Below are 23160 nucleotides of genomic sequence, written 5' to 3' on the forward strand. Positions count from 1 at the left end.
TCCAAGACCCAACTTGAAGCTTTTTATTTTAGTTTATAGGGAGTACAGATTTTATAAAGCAAAAACACTCAGCATGCATGAAGGGTCAAGAACACATCTTCCATTTTAATGCACTGCACAAGAGGAGTAAGAAAATGCCAGGACATACTCAAGTTTCAGCACATACTTTCAGAAACTGCACATGAGAAATTCAAGAAACTTAAACACCTTTTATTCAGGACGATTAATTTTTAAAACTAATTTCTAATACCCAATATATGCACCCCACAAATAACCATGTACAGTTAATATGTCCACCTCAATGCCCTCTGGTATTTTAATGAAAAATGTACACTTCTCCTGGTCATAAAAATCTGGTTTTAGATGTTTTAAAAGTTCAAACAGCTATTAAGCTACACTTTGCTTTGGCACTAGCTCCCCCTCCAGACCAACCTAAAATAACTGCATTTAAAAAAACAAACAAGAAACACAAATTTTTGAACCCACTAGCAAATTTCAAAAGTCATCACTGTTGAGGACATTGTTACTCCTCCAAAAAAAAAAAGCTGGTTAGAATTTACTTTTTAAAAGACCATGTTATATAATTAGAATGCTTGCCTTGGTCTCAGTTCTATACACTTTAAATAAAACTGGTTTGTAGGAAAAACAACCTCAAATGACTTTAAATTTTAAAAATTCTTAAAATACAATCTGTAGTGTATCATATTTAAATTATTTTGAATCACCCTCCTAGATGATCACAAGGCACCCTTCATATTAACTCACTATCTGATCAAAGACAGTTCTGCACGTCCCTGCAATCTATGCAAGTCTCATTCCAGCTGTTCAGCTCTTCAACTCAAACAGAATTCTCGATTTACAGAACAGCGAAGAGAAAACCCATGCCTCTCAACCACCCTTGTAGGCTCCTTATAGCCTATTCATCTCTCGTTGCCTACATTTTTAATCGGCCTGCAATTTCAAATGCTTGTATGTGCTAAAAACACGGTAGTATTTATAATTAGGACTTCTTATTTCACAGGGACAGCAATGTACAGGACCGTATTATTGGCACAGACTTCTAGTCTGCCTTAAAGAACAGCAACATCTCACTCCTTTGCTTCAGTATACAATTTCTCTCCTAAAACACTTAATATATGATACACCCTTTAAAAGAAGTATGCATATAACATAGAACTTTAATCAAGAAAATAAGCACTAAACCCCAAGAAGAGCAAAAAAACTAAAATAAGACCTACTTAGAGTTTCTACGGAGCAAAGGCAAAGTCAGTGACTTGTGATAAATTTAACTCTTAAACTGATAAAACTTGCGTTGCATTTGTTCCCTGAAACCTTTAAGTTCGGAGTGATCTACGGGAGGGTATAGTTTCCTGGGTTCACCTTGTGTTGTCTTAAAAGTAACGTGCAAAATCAGACACAAGAAGGAAAAACACCAATCTCCTTGCTTTTCTCCAAGGCCTCAATGTTTAAGGCAAACCGCTAAAAGCTTACCAGGGTGCTAAACCCTAACCATGACAATGCCATTTAACTTCAGAAATACGTCTCTGAAGATGGCAATGCCCGCATCCAGAGAACAGGTGCTGCCAGGGAAAAAGCCCCTCAACTCCAGCAGGACAGACCTCGCTGAACTGATATGACTGACTCATTTAACCTTCCCAAATAAGTTGAGACACTCCACAGCCGCCAGCTTGTCATTTGCAGATCAAAGGAAAGCGGGATAGCGAAGGCACCCAAGCCATTAACTGCCCTGCCTCAGCCACTCGCCAGAGCGGATCTCGGTGCAGGTTCACCCCGATTCCCGGCCCCCGGAGTGCACACAGAAACCCCGCCAAGCAAAGGAACCCACCTTCCCACGGTCTGACCACGGGGACCCCGCTGCGGGGGGGGGGGGGAGGAGCGGTAGGTGCAGAGATGCGCTGAGGGACACCTCCCACCCCGCCCCCATCCCTCGGGTCCCGGGGCTCGGGCCCCTGCCCCTGAGGCGGGATGCGAGACGCCACGGCGCCCCTCACCCTTACCAGCGCCGAGGCACCGCCGGGGCATCTCGGGGGCTCCCTCCCCACTTTTCCCGGGGCCGCTGGATGAGCAGCAGCAGCAGCAGCAGTTGCAGCAACAGGCCTGGGATCGGCGGGAGGAGGAAGGAGCGCCCGGAGCCCCGGCTCCGCAGAGCCCGCGCCCGCCCCGTCCTGGAACCCGCGGCGCGCGGGGGGGGGCCCCCGGCTCCCTAACGCCCCCTTACCCGAGGCGGGAGCGAGGCGGTCGGCGCCGTCCCCCGTCGCCACAGCCGCTGCCTTCAGCTGCAGCTGGCCGCGCCGGGAGGAGCGGGAGGGGTGGCGGGGTGGAGGATGCTACTCCCGACTGAAGGGAGAGGAAGAAACGGAAACAGGAACCGCGGCCGCCGCTTAACGGAGCCTTCGGCGCCACTGACTGAGGGAAAGCGCAAGGCGGCGCGAGCCAGGCAGCGGCTGACAGCGCGAGACCGAGCGCGAGCCGGGTCCAGGGCGCGCGACCCCGAGCAGCGCCGGCCCCATTCCGGGAGGAAACGGGAGGGACGGGTTGGCTGGGAGCCGGGAGGGGGGCGGCGGGGGGCCCCGGGAGCCGAGGGAACCCGGCCACTCGGGGTCGGCCCCGAGCCCACGCGCGCACGCGCCGGAGTGGCTCCGACCCGGAGCGCAGGCGGGGGAAGCCTCCGGCCGGCGCGAGCGAGCGAGCGGGCGAGCGGGCGTGCGCGCGCGGACAGGGGCGCGCGCCCCCCTCGGCGTCCCAGCCTTCTGGGGGAGGGCGCGCATGCGCCGGCCGCGGCCTCCTCCAGCGACCCTGGCATGTGCACAGGCTCCTCCCCGTCCCCTTCCTCTGGGCGGGTGGGCAGCGGAGCTGCAGCATCCACGGGCCACGGCGGGGACCCGAGTTCCAGCCGGGCAGCGGGCGCGCGCGCGGGCTCGGGCTCCGGTCCACACCGGCGTTTGGCAGCCTGAGGGGAACTACAGTCTCCGTGCCCCGGCGGCCCGGCCCAGCAGCGCCCTGGAGCTCAAGCGGGCGCCGCGCTACTTTCGGGATGCTCTGGCTGCTCCTCCGTTGCAGCGCGAGCACACGACGGCACCGCGGTGCTCCGAGCGGTCCTGCTACCCTGCGGGCTCTGGCTCCGCCTCCGCACGAAGACCCCCTGCAGGGCCCGAGTTCGATGCTCGGCCTCCCCGGGCCGCGGTTGCCACAGCCCTGCAGAGGCGGAAGTTTATTGAGTACGGGAGAAGGGAGGGAGAGGCTTTTCCCTAGGATGCTTCCTACCGGCTCGCACTCTGGGGTCCTGGCGCCCGCGATGCTGAGCCGTGGGCCGAAGGACTACTTCAAACCGGCCCAGAGGGCGAGTTGAGCGGGAGGACCCAGCCGCGCCGCCCGGGCACAAAGTAGTCGCCGGCCGAGGGGGGGTGCCGCCGTGGCCAATCAGAGCCGGGAGCCCAATGAGTGGAGTGCGAACTGGCCAATCAGAAGGCCGGAAGATGAGCTTCCCGTGCCGAACTCTTCCCTGTAGCCTGGGGACCCAGATCCCAAGCGTGAGGGTGCAGCCGGGTGGCTGGGTGGAAAAGCTACCCTCAAGACAGTTATTCCTCTCAGCACGGGTGTATTTAAGTAATATACTGTGATACTTATCTCTTAGTAAACAGGTCTGGCCTTTTAGATGCTAAGTATCAAAGGGCTCACAAAGAAGACATTAAAGGAGCCGAAGCCTGCTAAGAATGCAGTCTGCCTAATAGCGCTCATAAATTCCCAAAATTTATTCTAGACCAGAAACCGTGTTTCTGAAATGCAAACAGGACACTGCTTTCAAGAAAGAAAGAAAAAAAAAATCCCGTGCCTTCAGCAACTCCGCACCCAAGAGCAGCTTTTCCAGACCTGTGACTGGGTTAATGTCAGCCCTGGAAATAAAGTACTCGGAAGTGTCCTGTAGAAAACACACTGATTTATCGAATGTCACGCAAAACTGCTCAGGCAGGGGTCAGTATTATGTTCTAGCCAAAGAGTTTGGGTGTTCTCATTCAACAAATCGGTAGTCATTTATTAAATGCATGGGTGCTAGCTATCTTCCTTAAAACTTGCAGTTAGACTGTATGAGTCACATTCTTTGGTTGGTGCAAATAGACAAATTTTAGGCTATTAACATACTTAGATGTATTAAAGGCTAAAGCTTCATCAGTCAATAATCTGAATTATTTTCCCTTTTGTGTGAATATGTGTATGCCAAAGATGTGTTTTCCCGTGGACTATACCCACAGCCTAGAACATTTTTAGGAGTCCGTGGATGTAAACACATCCCAGATGTTTTCAAGGGAAAAAAAGGGAACCATTTCTAGCTAACACACGTTTTATGGTTTGCAGTCCTTGAAGACCTCCATGTTGAAAGCTTTATGTTTGCCTCAAACCTTCTGGTCCTTTAATCTGGCCTTTAATTTTAAATATTAAATTTCTAGGAATCAAAGCATTTATCTTCCCCACCCACTTCCTATCCAAATAATAATAGTAGAAATACTTGTCAGGAGCACATTTCTATAGGATAGCATAGTATATATGAAAGCACCAAGCTGGTAGCTCTGGGATACAGTCAGAAAGCAGTTCTTCAGCAATTCTGATCTGGACTCCGAGTGACAGGATACTGTTATGGAAGCTCTCCCTAGGACATGCCCAGGATGTAGCTACCGTCACAGAACCGGGAGTATCAGCTACCCAATGGGTAGGAACAAACCTTTACACACTCAGTTCCAGACCAGTAAAGAATTCCTGGAAAATTCACCTCAAACAGAAATACTTACTCCTTCAATGCAAACAACAGTCTCAGCTTTTTAAAAACTACAATCCTAAACCATTCATGGTTGTATATGCCTCTAATCCCAGCACAGAGGAGGGAAGTCTGAGGCAAGAAAACTGCTGTGAGTTATAGTCTAGCCTGGACTATCTCGTGAGTTCAGTGCCATCCTGGGATGTAGAGCCAAACCTGTCTCAAATAATAGTAGTGATTAATTGATTCAAAAATAAAAACGGGGAGGGAAGCTCAGTTTTAGGGAGTCCTTGTCTAACATACTACAAGTCCTAGATTCAACCTCCAATACTATAAAGGGAAAAAAATGCATTACTACATTTCTTCTATTCTCTGCAAAGGGCCCCCTGAAACTCAGATCTTTGCCTTGCCATGTAAAGTTTCTGAGAGCGCATCCCTAAGCAGTTCTACCCATCACTCACAGAAAGCGTCCCTTTCGCGAGCGTTTTCTGTAGGGCCTCCCACTCTGTGGCTGAAACTCCTCACTCTCTTTTCTCACTCCAGATGCTCACTTGTGACTCTACTCCCCGGTTCCTGATTTGCATTAGCCACCTCATCCTCCGCTGCTCCCTCACCAAATGCAGTGATGGGCCTGTCTTTGCTTACCCTCTAAATCACAGACGGGTTCTGCCCAAGAACAGAGTTGTTCTGAACTTTCTCCATAACCCCGTCAGCTCTTCGTTTTCCTGTGGTTCAGCCTGGGTCAGTGCTTAGTCATCAGCTAGAACTGTGGAGACTTGAATGTGAGGCGAGAAGGAGTCAACCCCTAGATAATGGAAAATATCAAAATGAAAGTGAAGTACATGAGTGGCCATTTTACTGAGAGATTAGCTAGATCAAAGTTAATGAACTTGAATGCTATCACATTCCCTAAGTTGTGAACATTCATGTAGAAACTGGTTTGAAATTTACTACCATTTTATTATGCCTATAATAAAAATAACAGTGAGGGTGTAACATTGCTGAGAACAAGGCCCCATGCTAAACTCTTTTTTTCCATCATTTAATTCTCAAATCAAACCTTTGAGGTGAATCCTGTGACTATATTGGGGGAATCAGTATGGTCTCAGGGGTACATGAGGCTCTCAGGAGACTCAGTAACAGCTGCTTAGGAAGTAATTTATATGTTTTTCCATCTCTACCAATGTATACCAAGTGATGTCGCTCTGAAAGCATTCCCTTTTTTCTTTTAAAGATTTATTTGTTTTTATGTGCATCGGTGTTTTGCCTGCATGTATATCTGTGCAAGGGTGCCAGATCCCCTGGAACTGGAGTTATAGTTGTGAGCAGCTGGGAACTGAACCCGGGTCCTCTGGAGGAGCAGCTGGTGCTCTTAACTGCTGAGCCATCTCCAGCCCCTGAAAACATTTTTAATAACTTTTCATTTTCTCTGTTTTACAGTGGCTGCCACACGCCATTTGGCCTCTTTAGTATTCTATTTTGCAGGCAATCATACGAAGAACAATTCTGTTGCTACTGTAGACAAGAAGATGGGACCTGGAATAATGAAAGCCACTTTTGAGCAAAGTCCTCATTCAAAAGCTAATCCTTCCCATCAGGAGAGTAAAGGAAGTGACTGGTTTAAAGGCTGATGAAACGAAGCCCACTTTCCCACTGACTTGCTTCCCCAGTTGAAATCCCTGTCTTCATTGAGTGTAAGCCTCAAATACTTCATACTGTGGATTTGTTTGCTACTCACTCCAGCATCCCCCTTCTTAATAAGAGTTTCTTGTTTTAATTTGCTAGCTTTTTAGGTAACCACTAAAGAAGGAACTCAACCTGGGTCTGCTGTTCCCAGAATAGTAGAGAACTTCAGAGTTTACCCTTTCCTTCCAGACATCAAAAGGGTTCCACTTGCCCTCAGCATCAGGTTTGCAGTCGGGCCAAGCCATGAGACAAGTGGTAGCCTCTCTATGATTGCTTGTCAACAGGAGTGATATCAATTCCAGGTACAGTATAAGTCCTTACGGTATTTACTACTACTTAGCCTCAAGATCTGCATCTGTGACTTTTTACATTATTATTATTATTATTATTATTATTATTATTATATTTACATATGGGTGGGAGCTCGAGCACACGCATGTGCACGTGTGTGAGCACAGGTCACAGCAGCACTCCGGTGGATGGAAGATCAGTTCCTTCCTCTTTCCTTTTACCAGGTCGGTCCCTGGGATCACACTCAGATCATCGGGCTGGGTGACAAGTGCCTTTGCCCGCTGAGCCATCGGCTCACTGGTCCAGTGTTGATTTTCCTTGCAGGTGCTTCCCACAAACCTAACTTCAAAACAAGGTTTTGCTAAGTTTCCTGTGTCAGCTTTGTCCAGCGGTCGGGAGGCATACACCACCACATACAGTGAGACTACTATTGCTAAAGATGATAACGCCTTTGAGCCCAGGTTCCCAAACAAGGACCTCATGCAGCAACCCATCCACCTCCTTCACATGGTTTGAGCAAGTGCTCTACGTTCGATGTTAAAGCCACTGAGATTTGGCTGTATTTTTTTACTGCAGTGTGACCTAGAATCTAAGTTATATTAGGTTGATTTGTGCTAGAATCATAATAGTCCCAAAGTATTCTAATTAATCCCCTTACGATTATTATGCTCCTGGAATAAACCAGCCCCCGTCAGACCAAAAGGAAGACTTTGAGTCCATGCTTGGGAGAGAGGATTCTGTTCTTTCCCCTAGGCATGAATATGTCAGCCTGAAAACCAGAGTGCAGCAGACAGCAGTGGTACAAGACAAGCTGCTCTTAAAAAGACTACACTAAAGACAGTGAGACAGGAACTCTGGAAGATGTGATTGAGCCGATGATCTTACCGCTTGGAAGGCTCCTCCTTCTGAGCTTTTAATTCTGCAAAATACGTGCCCCTCTCTAATGCTGTAGGTAGAAGCTTCATTTTGTATATGTTTAATTTCATCACAGTTTTCAACAAAGGACTACTAGTTCAAGAAGGACTCAAAAATATAGGATGCATTAAAAAAAATTTAAAACATTAACTTTCATGACTGCCTTCTGAAATATCTCTGTTGATATATGGGAGAAGTAATTTAATTTAATCCATTCTTTTTTAGATGAAGAGATTAAGGTAAGATTACAAGTTTTATCTAACTCATCTAGCTCCATTATGGCAGACATGAGGGCTGAAAAAAAGACCAACTAATAACTTTTGTTAAAAAATTGAACTGTCAGCAAGGTGGTGGTGATACGTGCCTTTAATCCCAGCACTTGGGAGGCAGAGGCAGGTAGATCTCTCTGAGTTTGAGGCCAGCCTGGTCTACAGAGTGAGTTCCATGGACAGCCAGGGCTATCTGTTGCACTGAGAAACTCTGGCTAGAAAAAAAAAATTTGGCTGTCTAGACCAATGGTGCTCCCACCTAACAAAAATCCCAATACCAGACATAAGAAGCCCTCTTTTGATTTGTTGGTCAGGGCTGTCCAAGAGACTCCCAAAGCATACAATCTATTGCTATTATCCTTAGTTGCCTTGGGGAGGAATTGGAAGGTAAGTTCCTATTGCTGAAAACGCCATGCACTTCAGAAACAGGGCCCAGAGGTCCCTGAGCTTGAGCTGACCTGGATGTCCTTCCCTGAGCCTTCCCTGAGGACTAGCTTTCATGGTACTAGGAGGCATGCAAACTTCCAAATGAGGGAGGTAAGTACATCCTACTCAACTATGATGCCTGTGAACCACATCGATGACCAACATGGCACAATAAGGGTGCAGTACTTGGTGGTAACCAACAGCTCTCTAATTGGACTTACTACCCACTCAACAAGAGGGAAAACATTCATGGTAATGAAAACCTAGCCAACCACCCAGGGTCAATGAAGTCCTGGTTATTGGAGGAGAATCTATAACCACTAATTTACTAAGCTAACACAATCCCTAGCAATGACCTATAAACATCTGTCCTTGTATCCCCAGATAATGTAGTCATCACTCTTCATCAAGGAAACCTCTCTTTGCAACAGATGGAGACCACTACAGAATACCACGAACAGTCAATATACATAGTTATGGAACCCAGTCCCAATGCATGTATCTGTAAAACACTCCCATATCTAAGGCTCAGGGAGCATTGTGGAAGAGGGGATGGAAAAACCTTAAGAACCAAAGGATCAGGGAGTTTGCTGTGAGCCTGTGTCTCCTGGTAACATCAGAAACTACACCAAATGTGAGCTGAGCAAGGATGACACCAAATGGTCATGCCAAAGTGAACAGGGGAAAAGCCCATGAGGCTTCCACCCTCCACGGAAGTGGGGGTCTTCCCAAGAGAAGAGCACACCAGTGGGTTGTCCAGTGCCAAATGGTCGGTCCCAAAAACATACATGCAAATAACATCATACAAACTCAATGGGATATAGTTAGGAATATATATATAAATATACGTATATACATGCAATAACAGTGAAAAAGGGAGCCATGAATTTGAAGGACAGTGGGGAGGAAGACTTGGGAGGGTTTGAAAGAAGAAAAAGATTTTAAGTGGAGAAAGGAATCAGAGTATTGCTCAGTGTCCTTCCTAGCATGTGCAAGGTACTGGGTTCAATCGCCAGCAGCACTAAGGAGGCTTAGTCAAGAAGATCACATGCTCAAGGCCACCCTCAGACCCATAGTGAGTTTGGCCTGTATAGAAGACCCTGTGTGTGGCGCGCGCGCGCGCACGCGCGCACACACACACACACACACACACACACACACACACACACACATACACTAATAATAATAAAACTAAGAAAAATTACCGTAGTTTCTAACTCAAGACAGAGAACTGGATTGAGGCAGTATATTATCCAGGTAGTTGAAAACTTGGGCTAGGGAGATGACTTATTTGGTGAACTGCTGCTGCCCATGGAAGCATGAGGACCTGAATTCAGTTCCCCAGCACCCACGGTGGCATGCACTTGTAATCCCAGCACTAAGGGAGCCCAAGACTAGAAAACTCCTAGCTCTTCGTAGCTGAAAATAGTGAGGTCAGGATTCACTGAAAGGCCTTGCCCCAGCAAATAAAGTGGAAAGCAACTGAGGAAGACACCCAATGCTGACTCCTAACTTGCACACACACACACACACACACACACACACACACACACACACACACACACACACACACCTGGTCTTAAATCAAGTATAGATTGAGCTGGAGAGATGGCTTAGTGGAGAAGAGACTTTGTTGTGCAAGTATGAGGAGCTGAGTTCTATCCCAAGTGCCTCTATTTTAAAAGAGAGATAGCAATGGCAGCACATGTCTATAACCCCAACAGAGAGAACCAAGACAGGTTGGGTGGCCAGTCAGCTTAGCTGAAACACCAAACCAGATTCAGTGAGAGACCTTCTTTTATGGGATAAGGCAGAAAGGAATGGAGGAAGACACCCACCATCTTCCTCTGGCTTCTGCATGAATGTGCATGGGCACACGCATATGCATTTATCATACCACCATACACACACATAAAACCCAAGTATAGTTTATTTAATTATATATATTACCTTAGATAGATTATCTAATCCTAAATTCAGATTTTTCTCTCTGTAAAGGGGATAATAATAATTTACAGAGCTATAAAGGAGTCCATGACTCAATATATTAAAAAGCACAGAGCATAATGCCTAACACACAGTAAATATTATTTGCATTTATATAGCCTTGTTAAACAATGTTTATCTGCAACTAATTTTGTCCACATCTTTACTAATCATTTAACTTGGACCATCAACCTGTATTTTATTTTTTGGTTTTTCAAGACAGGGTTTCTCTGTATAGCTTTGCGCCTTTCCTGGAACTCGCTTTGTAGACCAGGCTGGCCTCGAAATCACAGAGCTCCACCTGGCTCTGTCTCCCAAGCACTGGAATTAAAGGCGTGTGCCACCACCGCCCGGCCTGTATTTTTATATCATGTATGTAGACACTTCTCAATTGTTTGTGGTATGTGGTCAACACCCGCCTTCTCTATGAGGAAGCTGCCTCTTTTGTTTCCATATTTCCATCCTGATGGCAACAGGAATAACATCCAAGGTACTGCTGACGGCCCCTTGGCCACCGTTCCCTGGGCAAGAGGTAAACCTGTCCAAAGAGACCCAGGAGTTTTGAATTTGGAAGACGGGTTCCCAGCCTCACAAGATATCACATTTGAGAGATGTTACTGGGTGTCGTTTTTTACCAAGTGAAGAAAACTGTTCTGCATCGAGAGAATACAGTCAGTGGAAAGAGGGAAGTGGAGAAGATGGCTAACTTGTGAGTTTTTGTACTCAAATCCCCATTTACAGGTTATCTTGACCAGTAGCTAAACTCCGCCTTTTGTGTACATGTGTCTCTTCCTACCGTTTCTTTGCCCCCTTCCAGTATGTCCTCCATTTTGCCTAATATGTTTCCACATGGGTTTACTTTAGGTGCAACTAATGCAATTCTATTACCATAAAGTGAAATACAATAAAACAGGAAAAATCCTTAGGTTAATTATGTTCCTTGGTGACCCAGATGACACTACCCAAGAATACCACCAGTGAATTTTTATCAAATGTAAAAACATGGAAGGCACCTGTAGCAGAGACTTCAAATTATCTCGGCGTATTTATTATCTCATGTCACAAGCCCACATTTCTACATGGTCCCGTTAAAACTCAAGTAGAATCTTACTTTTCCCAGTCTCCTTTGCAGGGAAAGTGGCCATCTAATAAAATTCTGGCTATTGAAATCTAGCCAGTTATGATGCATGGGACTCACAGTGTTAAAATTCCCTAAAAAGACAGACACCACGCTGTCCCTTTTCTCCATCCTATTAGCTGGGTCGAGACGTGGCACATGGAACCTTTTCACGCACTTGGTATCCTATAGCGGGGAGAGAGTTGTTGCCTATGGCTAGAGAAACAGTGAGTTAAGAGGAATGGGGTCCCTGACAGCTTTGTGGAACCTCCATGCCAATCCTGGAGTGCTCACCCCAATATTATTTAATGTGAAAAAGAAATACATGTGAATTTCCCTAAGGCCCTATCATCCAGGTTTTTCTGTTACACTACATCAAACCTAATCCTGATACAATAGATGCAGTGTCGTTGTGATTTAATAAATTATATTAAGCTGGATCATTAGTATGCTACAAAAATGAAAAGCAGTCAGAAAAGATCTTGAAAGAAATGCAAAAGAGACCAGGATGTCTATTACATTTAAGGATTAAAAAACCAGAAATAAGGACACAGACTGAGAAGGATGGAATAGGTTCAAGGTCAAAGTGAAAATTCCAGCCAAAATTAATAATTGACCATAACATTTGCTCCAACAAGAATGAGCCTCTCTGACATCACCAATGTTTGCCCAACTTTACGTTATATGAATTCTCCAGCATGAGGCAATAAAGCCAGCTGGAGAAGGAAAGTAAATCACATTCAGCATAATGAATACACATATGAAAATACCATAATGAAACCTAACACTTTATCTGTAAAAAATTTTGACTTTTGAAAAATAAAACAAAGAAACTAAGTAAGTTTCTATTTGAAAACAGAAGTCGTTTAAGTTCATCTAAGGGAATATTAGATTCTAAGGAAAAAGACTAACTCTAACCAAACTGATGGAAGACTAAAAAACCAGAAGCCCTACCCCCGGCCTTGTCTGCTTATCTTGATCAACACTACATAGCATATTTATTGAATGAGTTAATTTTCATTGCAGTATAGCTTCCAGCAGAAGCAAGAATATAACCTCTTGTATGGTTTCCATGGAAACAAGCCTATACAAAGTCATAATTCAGAATGTAGATTCTAATGATATTTGGATCTTGGCTTCATCATTTAATAACTGTAATACTTTGGAAATGTTTTTTAGCCTCTCTGTTTCATGTGTCTATATCTGTAAAATGGGAATAATTATACTCTCTACTTCAGAGTTTTTGTGACTATTAAAGTTACTAATTGAAGGCTCTTGCACACGGAAGAGACACACAAAATAAATGCTGGCCATTTATAGCTCTGTAAAACACTGAGCAAGCTTTTGTGGACATTGTTGCTATCTGATCTAAATTCCAAAGTCAAGATAACATGAAAACAGAATCTAAAAGAGAAAAAAACAATAATAAGTGATTGACAAGCTTTCCTGGACCAAAGGCTGAATGTCACTTTAATTCTTGGGTAATGTGAAAACACAATTGTTGATATTTGAAACGAAGAGTAAAGGTTCCCAAAACAACACCTTGTAAACGGCTGGCATGATTTACAGGCAAACTTGTAAATCCATACAGATAGAGGTCAAGTGGGACTAACTTTTATTTATTTCAAAGCTGATCATTTAGTTTAAAGTCTACTCCTCGGGTGGGGCATAGTTCAGTGGTAGACTACGTGCTTAGCATACACAAGGCCCTAGCTCTAGGTTCAATTCCTAGAACCAAAAATAATATTTAAAAAAAAAAACTACATTTCGTATTTTATCTCTTACACTCATGTTAAGTGGCTAAGAAGAGCATACAGTTTACTGGAGCCTCGAACTATTTAAGTACCCACTACAAGGAGAGCCACTCTATACACTTTGACTGTGACAGTGGCAAGAAATAAATGTTTATTGCATTAAGTCACTAGTGTTAATTGAATATCTACTAGATGGGACAAGGAATTAATGCGGAGCAAAATTCCAGCCCCTGGAATAATCAATACAAGGAGCCAAGAAATACCCATTTTGCTCCAAAGGGGTGGCGTGTGAGAGTCTTAAAAACACAATAATGGAAACTCCATCTCCTTGGGGCTGACACCCAATCAGATACTAAAGCAATCCGAGACGTGCTTCGAATGTGTCTGGTTCTCTTGTGCTCCCGCGTAACTTCTGTTTTTTTTTTCCCCACTCCGTACCGATTCATTTCCGTCCTTTCTGTCTACTATGCTGCTTTATTTCATATTGTTGTATCAAGACAGGATTTCACTATTAGCCCAGGATAACCACAGCATCCCCCTGTTTTACTCCCTCTCAGAAGTGGAACTACAGGCATGAACCACCATGCTCAACTTTTTATACGGATACTGAGGTCGGAACTCACATATTCAGGCTCGCACAGAAAGCTCTCTACCCATAAAGCCATCTGCTCAGGCCCCTCATTTGCATTCTTTATTCTGCTTTTTAGAACTGTTTTGCTCATGACTTCAAGATTCTTTGTAATTTCATCTCCCTCCTAACAACAGGCACATATTAATTTGAAAACTGAGGTAGTTACTTGGTTCAAATTCTCCATAGAAGGAGATCTTGGGCTTGCACATTTCTTTCTACTCAGCCACATCACAGGTCTCCCAGCCTCTGTCCAAACTACTTCAAGGCACTGGCAGCTGCCCATTCACAAGCACCTATGGCCCACAGGCATAGTGAACCCTCCAGTACGTTTCATTTACCAAAAACGAAAGTATCACAATAAACACTCATGGGTATGTGGATCCACCACTGAGTCCCTAGGGTCTAGAATAGCGTTAGCCTATGGGAGACACTTATTCACAGGCTAGCGAATGAATACATGAATGAATGAAGAAAGTGGATTTTATTGCAGCAGAAAAGATTTAAGCACGAAAAAGAAATCTTTACATGTCAGATCCTGAAAGCAGTTTCCAAGGAAGTTTTAATAGCTGTTAATGGTTATTTTTAAAATATCGTAGAAAACCTTATATATGCTCATGTCCACATTACTAAATAAAATAAAAAATCCAATTAACTGTGCCTTTCGTTTTATAGAATAGTCTTCATTTTAAGAATAAGTACCTAATAAAATTATCTGTGCAGTCCTTTCACTTTTAATATTTCATGTGACGCCAAGGGGGGAGAAAGTACTTGATTAGATTTCCTCCACAACTTGTAATGAATGTATTTGCCAGCTCTGTCAAGTACATATGGGTGTATTGACCTTTCTTCATCAAAGGGGGATGATCTAAAAACTAAATATAATATTTATAACCTCAATTTCCCTGAAAAACCTAGACCATATGAACACTTAAGGATGACTCCGAAATGTTTATTTGAAATCTGTATGGTTATGATTCCTTATGGCCTTATATTACACTAAAGTGTCCTTGTCTATATATCAGGCTACATTCCCTAATATGGCAAAATTCTCATAAGCCAGTGGGCTGAGTTCATACAATGCTATTTTGAATAGTCAAGGAATGCCTTTGTTCCTGGTGAGATTTTAATGGTTAATATTGTCAAATTGACAGGATCTAGAATCATAGAAGAGGCAAGCTTCTGGCTATGTCTATAAGAGAGTTCCTAGATTGGGTTAGCTGAGGTAGGAAGGCCTATCCTCTATGTGGGCAGTGTTATGAAATATTATTTTAAGATGTGTTGAATTTGTTTATGCTGTTGAACATTCGTTTTAATGCAAAGATGTGTTGCATTTCTTTATGTTGCATTTGTTTAACTCTGTGAAGCTGTGTTACTGTGCCTGTCTAATACACCTGATGGTCTAATAAAGAGCTGAACAGCCAATAGCAAGGCAGGAGAAAGGATAGGTGGGGCTGGCAGGCAGAAAGAATAAATAGAAGGAGAAATCTGGAAGGAAAAAAGAAAGAGTGAGAGAATAAGGAGAGGAAAATGAAGGGGCCAGACACACAGACACACAGACACACAGCCAGCCATAGAGTAAGACTGAAAGTAAGATTACAGAAGAGAAAAGTAAAAGCCCAGAGGCAAAAGGTAGATGTGATAATTAGAAATAAGAAAAGCTGGCTAAAAACAAACCAAGCTAAGGTCAGGCATTTATAATTAAGAATAAGCCTCCGTGTGTGATTTATCTGGGAGCTGGGTGGTGGGCCCCCCAAAAGAGTAAAAAACAAAGAACAACAGGGCAGCAGCATCCATGGGCCGGAATCCTGGACTGAACAAAAAGGAGGAAGCAAGCTGAACACCAGCCTTCATCTCTCTCTTCCTCCTGACTGTAGACTCAATATGCCCCAATGCTCTGACTTCCCTGCTCAAGGGACGACACCCTCCCACTGTGAGCCAAAAGTAACAGCTGACCTGGAGTTGCTACTGTGGATGTTTTGTCACAGCAGTAAGGAAAGTAACCAACACAGAGCCGGCTGATTACACACTGGCTACTGGAACCGTCACAAAGAGAGCTGCACCCAAGTGCGTATTATTTTGTGGTATAGAGTTGATTTTGATTTTCCTTCGCTGCCTCCCAACCACCACCTACTACTTTCCTCTCCAAAGCACCTAGGACACTGAATAAATAAATCCTACACTTTATCGTCGTCACATGTCACAGGATGATACAGTTGGACAATTTGGAGAGGTAGATGTTACCTTGGACATTTGTGTACTTTTAAATAGTTCTAGACTGAGTCTCTTGCGCTTTGACAGAGCAACCTGGGCCATTTAATGAGAGCAGGGACTCCAAATATTTTGCATAATTTTCCAAGTTGTTAGAAACAGGTACTGATTAAATCTCTCCAGAGCTCCATACAAGAGAAGGGATATTACGCTTTCCTTATAATCAAAGTGAACAGTGAGTTTAGTATTTCCTCTGATTGTTCTGCGTTCTGCTCCAACTACTAGAACCACCTACTTCTCTTCGCCACAGAGCAGTACAAGTTACTGTGCTTCTTAATTTCTCATCTTCCTTGGTAGTCAAGTTGAAACCAAGAGCTGCCCAAAAGGATGAGGGTAGATGTGATGTGAGTTACTTCCTAGCCTGGTCAGAGGTCAGTTGTGAAAACCTCCAACTCTGCCTTTCCCTGACTTGATGACCTTGAAGGTGACATACTCTAGATGGTCCAGCTACAACAAAGAGGTAGCCTGGGTCCCTAAGTACCCACTACAAGGAGAGCCACTCTATACACCTTGACTGTGACAGTGGCAAGAAATAAATGTTTATTGCATTAAGTCACTAGTGTTAATTGAATATCTACTAGATGGGACAAGGAATTAATGCGGAGCAAAATTCCAGCCCCTGGAATAATCAAATAAACCATGTGCCTTGAGCTGCATTCTCAGAGAGTGCATTTTCTCATTTAAACACATCCACATGACCTAGCGGCAGGCCCAGCTACGGCCCCTCGCTTGCCCACCCCATCTCCATCCTTTTTCTCCTTTAGAATCTCTACAGGGTCACTGGTTAGCACTGGCAATGCACAGCCCTGATCAGGAAATGACTTCATGCCTTCAAGTATGCACAAAAGCCTCCCAGACCCTCCAAAACTCATTTAGCACATCTGCTTGTGCAGTCCACTCATTCTTTGTGCCCTCACACCTGTGTTCTCCGTCACACGTGGACCTAGTCTGTGGAAACTCCACTCCTGCTTATTCTGTCATGTCCACGGCTCAGACGTCCTCAAGCCTTCCAGCTTTCTGTGATCAAGTCTTCCCTTTCTATCCCAACCAAGAAGCTAAATTTCCGTCCTGTATAATAATGTTTCTACCAGTTTATAAAGAGGGGATCTTCTGCTCTGTTTACTTTAGCAGACACCTCCATTCCGGGTCTGCGGTACAGACAGAATTCAGTGGTATTCTCAGCCCTCCTTGGATCCTGCTTGTGGGAACCAAATGAGGATGGAAAGACAACCACATACTATGTGTCTACTCCTACTCTGTGTGGGGGTTAGGATTGCCAGGTAAAATATGCCAATTCCATCTGGCAAAGAAACAGAGTTGTTTTTGTTTATTTGGTTGGTTGGTTTTTGTTTGTTAGTTTAGTATGCCCCAAATATTTCATGGGATATACCTAAGCTAAAATGTTATTTCTTGTTTTTTTGAAAATCAAATATAACTAGGCGTCCTGCATTCTTCTTTGCTAAGTCTGAACACTCTAGTAATGGCCTGCCTCTTTGTTCTACCATTTATCTACGGCTCACACTGAGGTGGAGGGGAGAACCCACACATAGTCTGCCCCTCCCCCTACTCCCCTCTCCACAGTGATGTTTCCCTTCCTGTTTTCATGTGTCATAGTGGTTTCTACACAATAAACCTCTCATGTGACAAAATCGGCTTCTTGAAGTCAGGAATCATAGTCTTCATATTCTTTCATGGGCTGACTGCATCTCAGAGGCATCTTTCATGTACTGACTACCCATTTGCTACATTGACATTTCAGGAATTCAAAATCAGCAACAGCACCAGAAATTTTAAAGCAGATAAAAGCTTCAGAAGAAAATGCCTTGGGCATGCATAATAGCAAATCCTAGCACTTTTTCTGAATTGCATAATGAGCCATGGCTTTATAATTTTGGCCTCACACATATGTTTCCAAATCTCTCTCTCTTGTCTTCCAGGGAATACTTGGCTCAGCTTCACTGAGGTACGTCAGACATTCATAGGAACACAGGCTATGTCTAAAAGTCATTTTCTTAAGATGACTGCTGAAGGAATAACCTCTCTCCTAAAACAAAAGAGGGTGGCATTCCCACTTGCTGTTTCTCCACTCACTTCCATACACATTTACCTGTCACTTGTAACAGTTGAAAGCAGTAAACTGACCACAGATTCACATCTTTGAACTCACTAGCCTGCTGTAACTTGTATTTCACACAACACACACACACACACACACACACACACACACACACCCCTAACTGTCACTGTAATGAGCCTGCTCTCTCACTCCCATACTCTTGCTTTCTTAGTTACTCTTCTGAAAACCACAAAGATAGAAGTTAATTAAATACTATAGGCATTTGAGGTATTTGGTTGGTGTGGTGTGGTTTGGCATTTGTGTGTGTGTGTGTGTGTGTGTGTGTGTGTGTGTGTGTGTGTGTGCCTGTATTTGTGTGTCCAAGAGCACTCTAGGAATAGATCTCAGGGCCTTGTCCGTGTTAAGCAAGATCTCTGTCACTGAGCTTGAGCCCCAGCCCAGGAGGGAGAAAAGCTGTCAGGCAGCATGATAAGCACTCACGTGCTGGGGAACGTGACTTGAACTGTGTGAAGGTGTGTTACACTTGTTTATGTTGGGGAATGTGACTTGAACTGTGTAAAGGTGTGTTACATTTGTTTATGTTGTGGAATGTGACTTTAACTGTGTGAAGGTGTGTTACTTTTGTTTATGTTGTGGAATGTGACTTTAACTGTGTAAAAGTGTGTTACATTTGTTTATGTTGGGGAATGTGACTTTAACTGTGTAAAAGTGTGTTACATTTGTTTATGCTGTGGAATGTGACTTTAACTGTGTAAAGGTGTGTTACTTTTGTTTATGCTGTGGAATGTGACTTTAACTGTGTGAAGGTGTGTTACTTTTGTTTATGTTGTGGAATGTGACTTTAACTGTGTAAAAGTGTGTTACATTTGTTTATGTTGGGGAATGTGACTTGAACTGTGTAAAAGTGTGTTACATTTGTTTATGCTGTGGAATGTGACTTTAACTGTGTAAAGGTGTGTTACTTTTGTTTATGTTGGGGAATGTGACTTTAACTGTGTAAAGGTGTGTTACATTTGTTTATGTTGGGGAATGTGACTTGAACTGTGTAAAGGTGTGTTACATTTGTTTATGTTGGGAATGTGACTTGAACTGTGTGAAGGTGTGTTACATTTGTTTATGTTGTGGAATGTGACTTGAACTGTGTAAAGGTGTGTTACTTTTGTTTATGTTGGGGAATGTGACTTGAACTGTGTAAAGGTGTGTTACATTTGTTTATGTTGGGGAATGTGACTTTAACTGTGTAAAGGTGTGTTACTTTTGTTTATGTTGGGGAATGTGACTTTAACTGTGTAAAGGTGTGTTACATTTGTTTATTCTGCATTTGTTTAAGGATGTAAAGATGTGTTGCTTTGTCTGCCTAAGGCACCTGATTGGTCAAATAAACGGCTGAACGGTCAATAGATAGGCAGTAGAGGGATAGGCGGGGCTGGTGGGCAGAGAGAATAAGCAGGAGGAGGAATCTGGGCTTGAGAGAAAGGAGAAGAGAATAAAGGAGAAAGAGAGTGAGAGACCCAGAGCCAGGCAGCCAGGCAGCCACCAGACAGACAGACATGGAGTAGGACATACAGAATGAAAGAAAGGTAAAAAGTCCCGAGGCAAAACATAGATGAAGGGAAACAGGTTAATAAGTTATAAGAGCTATTGGGACAAGCATAAGATAAGGTCGGGCATTCATAATTGATAATAGGTCTCCACATCTTGATTTGGGGAGCTGGAGGGTGGTCCAAGAAGTCCTGCTATACTCCTATAATTCCAGAACTTAAGAAGTACGTAGAAGTAGGAGGATCAGGAGTTCAAGACCAGCCTGGGATTCATTCACTCCTGTCTTGGGCCAGGAGAAAAATGACAGAGAAGAACTTTATCAAATAGACCAACTCTTCATTTTAGTTGTTTTTGTTTTATTTGTCTGTTTGTTTGTTTTGGTTTTGGCTTTTCGAGACAGAGTTTCTCTGTGAAGTCCTGGCTATCCTAGAACTTTTTCTGTAGACCAGGCTGGCCTTGAACTCACAGAAATCTGCCTGCTGGGATTAAAGGAGTGTGCCCACCCCCCACCCTCCCGGCCCCATTTTATTAATGAAGAAAGTAGAAAGTAAAACTTTCTCCTGTGTCCGTGCTAGGATAATGGAGACCAGATTTACCCGGGAGACATAGAATAAACAACAGTTTGGGGGTGTTGGAGACATGTTTTACAGGATGATGAAAGAAGAGAAACAAAGGGGGTGAAGCTGCAGAACTCCCCCACTTATGCCTAGAGAGTGTCACAGCTGCACACGAGGGCACCCCAACAAAACCCCAACTTCCTCAGCTGAAGAAACAGAGTTGAGAATACAAGGGGACTGAGACATTTTGAATTTGGAGAAAGATGCACAGAAAAGGCGCATTCTACATATTAGCAGGGCCTTCAGCTACATGCTAGTCAGCACACATGCATGTGTCAGGAAACTACCTGAGACCCGGAAGAGAGTCACCTGAGAAGAGTAATCCCTGGTGGTATCACAGCAATGGCGATAGTTTTTATTCCCAACAACCTGCGTGGAAAACCCTCATGACACAGTAAAACTTTGGGTTGCATACTCAGAAAGCTATTGCCTCATGAGACCAAATTATTCCCACACTAATTGTTCCGCTTCCAGCAAAGTTCAAGTTCGAGCCTTGAATCAATCCAGATCTTTCCCGGTGACTTACTTGTATCCTAGAACACAACTGAAAAACATTTAAAGGAGGACTGGGGAGATGACCCAATAGATAAAGGTGACTGCCATCAAGTCTGACATCCTGAGTTCGATCCCCAGCCACCCTCCATCCCCAGATCCACACAGTAAAAAAAAGAGCAGAAACTCCTGTAGGTTGCCCTCTGACCTCCATACATATGTGCTATGACATGCACATACCTAACCATGCAATAAATACATAAAACGCTGGGTGGTGGTGGCACACGCCTTTAATCCCAGCACTTGGGAGGCAGAGGCAGGCGGATCTCTGTGAGTTCGAGAGGCCAGCCTGGTCTCCAAAGTGAGTTCCAGGAAAGGCGCAAAGCTACACAGAGAAACCCTGTCTCGAAAAACCAAAAAATAAATAAATACATAAATACATAAATAAATAAATACATAAATACATAAAACAATAATGATTAAAGGACTTTTCAAAAGGCAAACAAAAGCTAAGTAAACAAAAACTCAGCTTCCAAAAATGTGAAACGTATCATATCTGAAATTTAATAAAAAAAAATTACCGAGTACATGAAAAAGCAGGATATACAGTCCATAATGAGGGAGGAAAACATATCAAAGCAAACAGATGTAGATAAAGTCTCAGACGACAAAATTACGAGGTAAAGATATTAACACAGTAATTATAACTATGCTCAATATATGTAAGAAAGTAAGAAAAACATGAGTGTAGTGAGTAGAGGGGAAAAAAGTATGTTTTTAAAAGACCCAAGTTGAACTTTAGATGATAAAAATACAATGTATAATAAGAAAACTCAAAACTGCCATGGGAATTATAATCTTCCCATTTTTCTACCATTATGAACACCATGAGTATACAAAGTGATATTCTTCATTGGGTTTAAAAATAGTCCTTTTAATATAAAAATCTCAAAGCCACATAAAATTCATTCATCGAAACCAGCAATATAGAACAGGGTTTGTGTGGTGAAAAAAAAAAAAAAAAATATATATATATATATATATATATATATATATATATATATATGCAAGCTGCAATTGCTATTGGCATTTATAAAAGATGGGACCAGCACACCGGCTTTTCTATATGCAAAACATATTAAGCCAAGCATAACTTCCATTTGAAGACAAGTTTAAGTCCAATGGAGAATAAAATATTGAGTTCTTTGACTTCATTTCTAAGCTTTGTGCATACATAAACTAAAGAAAGACTTTTTATGTGCACCACTCAGATTATGTCATAAAGATAACAAGTTTTAGGTCTTTATCGGGATTGGTTATAGCAATATTCACAACAATCTGTTGGTGAGCTAGCTGCACTTAGGAGTCTAGCCTGAGAAATTCGGGTAAAGAGTAGGGGATGATGGAGCAAGAGGCAGAAACAGGACTAAAGAGAAATGCATGAAAACTAGTTTCCTTATTAACAGGAAGACTACGGTTTATAAAAACACATGCCTCTCTTTGCCTGGGGCTAAGAAATGATAGCATGAGAATGCAATTAAATCTAGCCGGTGGGTACTGAGTGTCTGCTACCTGCAGGATGCTGTGCAAAAGAAGTGCTGTCCCTCTCCTTCGAAGAAAAAGTACAGTGTGAGAGATGGGCACAAATACATAAGTAACTGTATTGTAAGTCAGCCCAACAGCTGCAGAAATGAAGACATCCCCTCTGCTAAGAGAGGAGAAAAGAGTGCAATAATAACTGGATCCTGAGGTAGGAAAATGGGGAAGTTTCACAGAAAAGGTGACCTTTGAACTGTGCCCTAAAACATAATAGAGATTTTACTATACATAAAAGAAGATGACATGGTTATTAGCAATTAGATTTCTTCCTCCCTCTCATTAGCAATCTTTCTCCACCTCTCTGTGTCTTGCTTGGTGGCCTCATGGACCATTCTTGCTGGCTGGCTTCTTCTTGAGTTGAACCAAATAAAGATCCTGATTGAAGATCAAAGGGCATCAAGAGAGTGAAGTTGGAGACTCTTCACCGACACCTCTCTGATGCTCTGGGTAGAGGAAAGTAAGGCTCCCCACTGTATTGATCTCTGGGTGTATCTACCACACTTGTGGTTTCCGTCTATCCTGGCGGTATCTCTGTAAGTAGATCTTTCATTTAAACCATATGAGTTGAATCCTGTCTTAGACAGAGAATAGTACAAGCAGAAATAGAAAGGAACATAATGTTGAGGAACCACGTGAGCAGAGAAGTGCGTTTGGGGGCAACGTAACAGAGACAGGAGTCTGGGGTGCAGAAGAATGGAGACGGAACTGGAGGCAAATTG

At 43.4% G+C, this 23160-nt stretch overlaps 1 protein-coding gene across 5 annotated transcripts in view; it reads right to left on the reverse strand.

The window, feature by feature from the left end:
* Window positions 1-3397, reverse strand: part of Fut8 (fucosyltransferase 8) — a 216961-nt gene extending 213564 nt beyond the window's left edge. The window contains exon 1 of one of the 5 annotated variants that reach the window (XM_052739531.1): window positions 3286-3397. The gene's annotated coding sequence lies outside the window, so the exon portion shown is untranslated. Of the gene's footprint in view, window positions 1-2018; window positions 2141-2239; window positions 2355-3285 lie in introns of those variants that run through there. The other 4 variants (XM_052739532.1, XM_052739524.1, XM_052739525.1 and 1 more) reach the window with 4 other exon arrangements.
* Between the last annotated feature and the right edge of the window lie 19763 nt (window positions 3398-23160).

This window comes from Peromyscus californicus, unplaced genomic scaffold, assembly GCF_007827085.1.
Source record: "Peromyscus californicus insignis strain IS unplaced genomic scaffold, ASM782708v3 Scaffold_15__1_contigs__length_86483966, whole genome shotgun sequence".
NCBI classification, from domain to species: domain Eukaryota; kingdom Metazoa; phylum Chordata; class Mammalia; order Rodentia; family Cricetidae; genus Peromyscus; species Peromyscus californicus.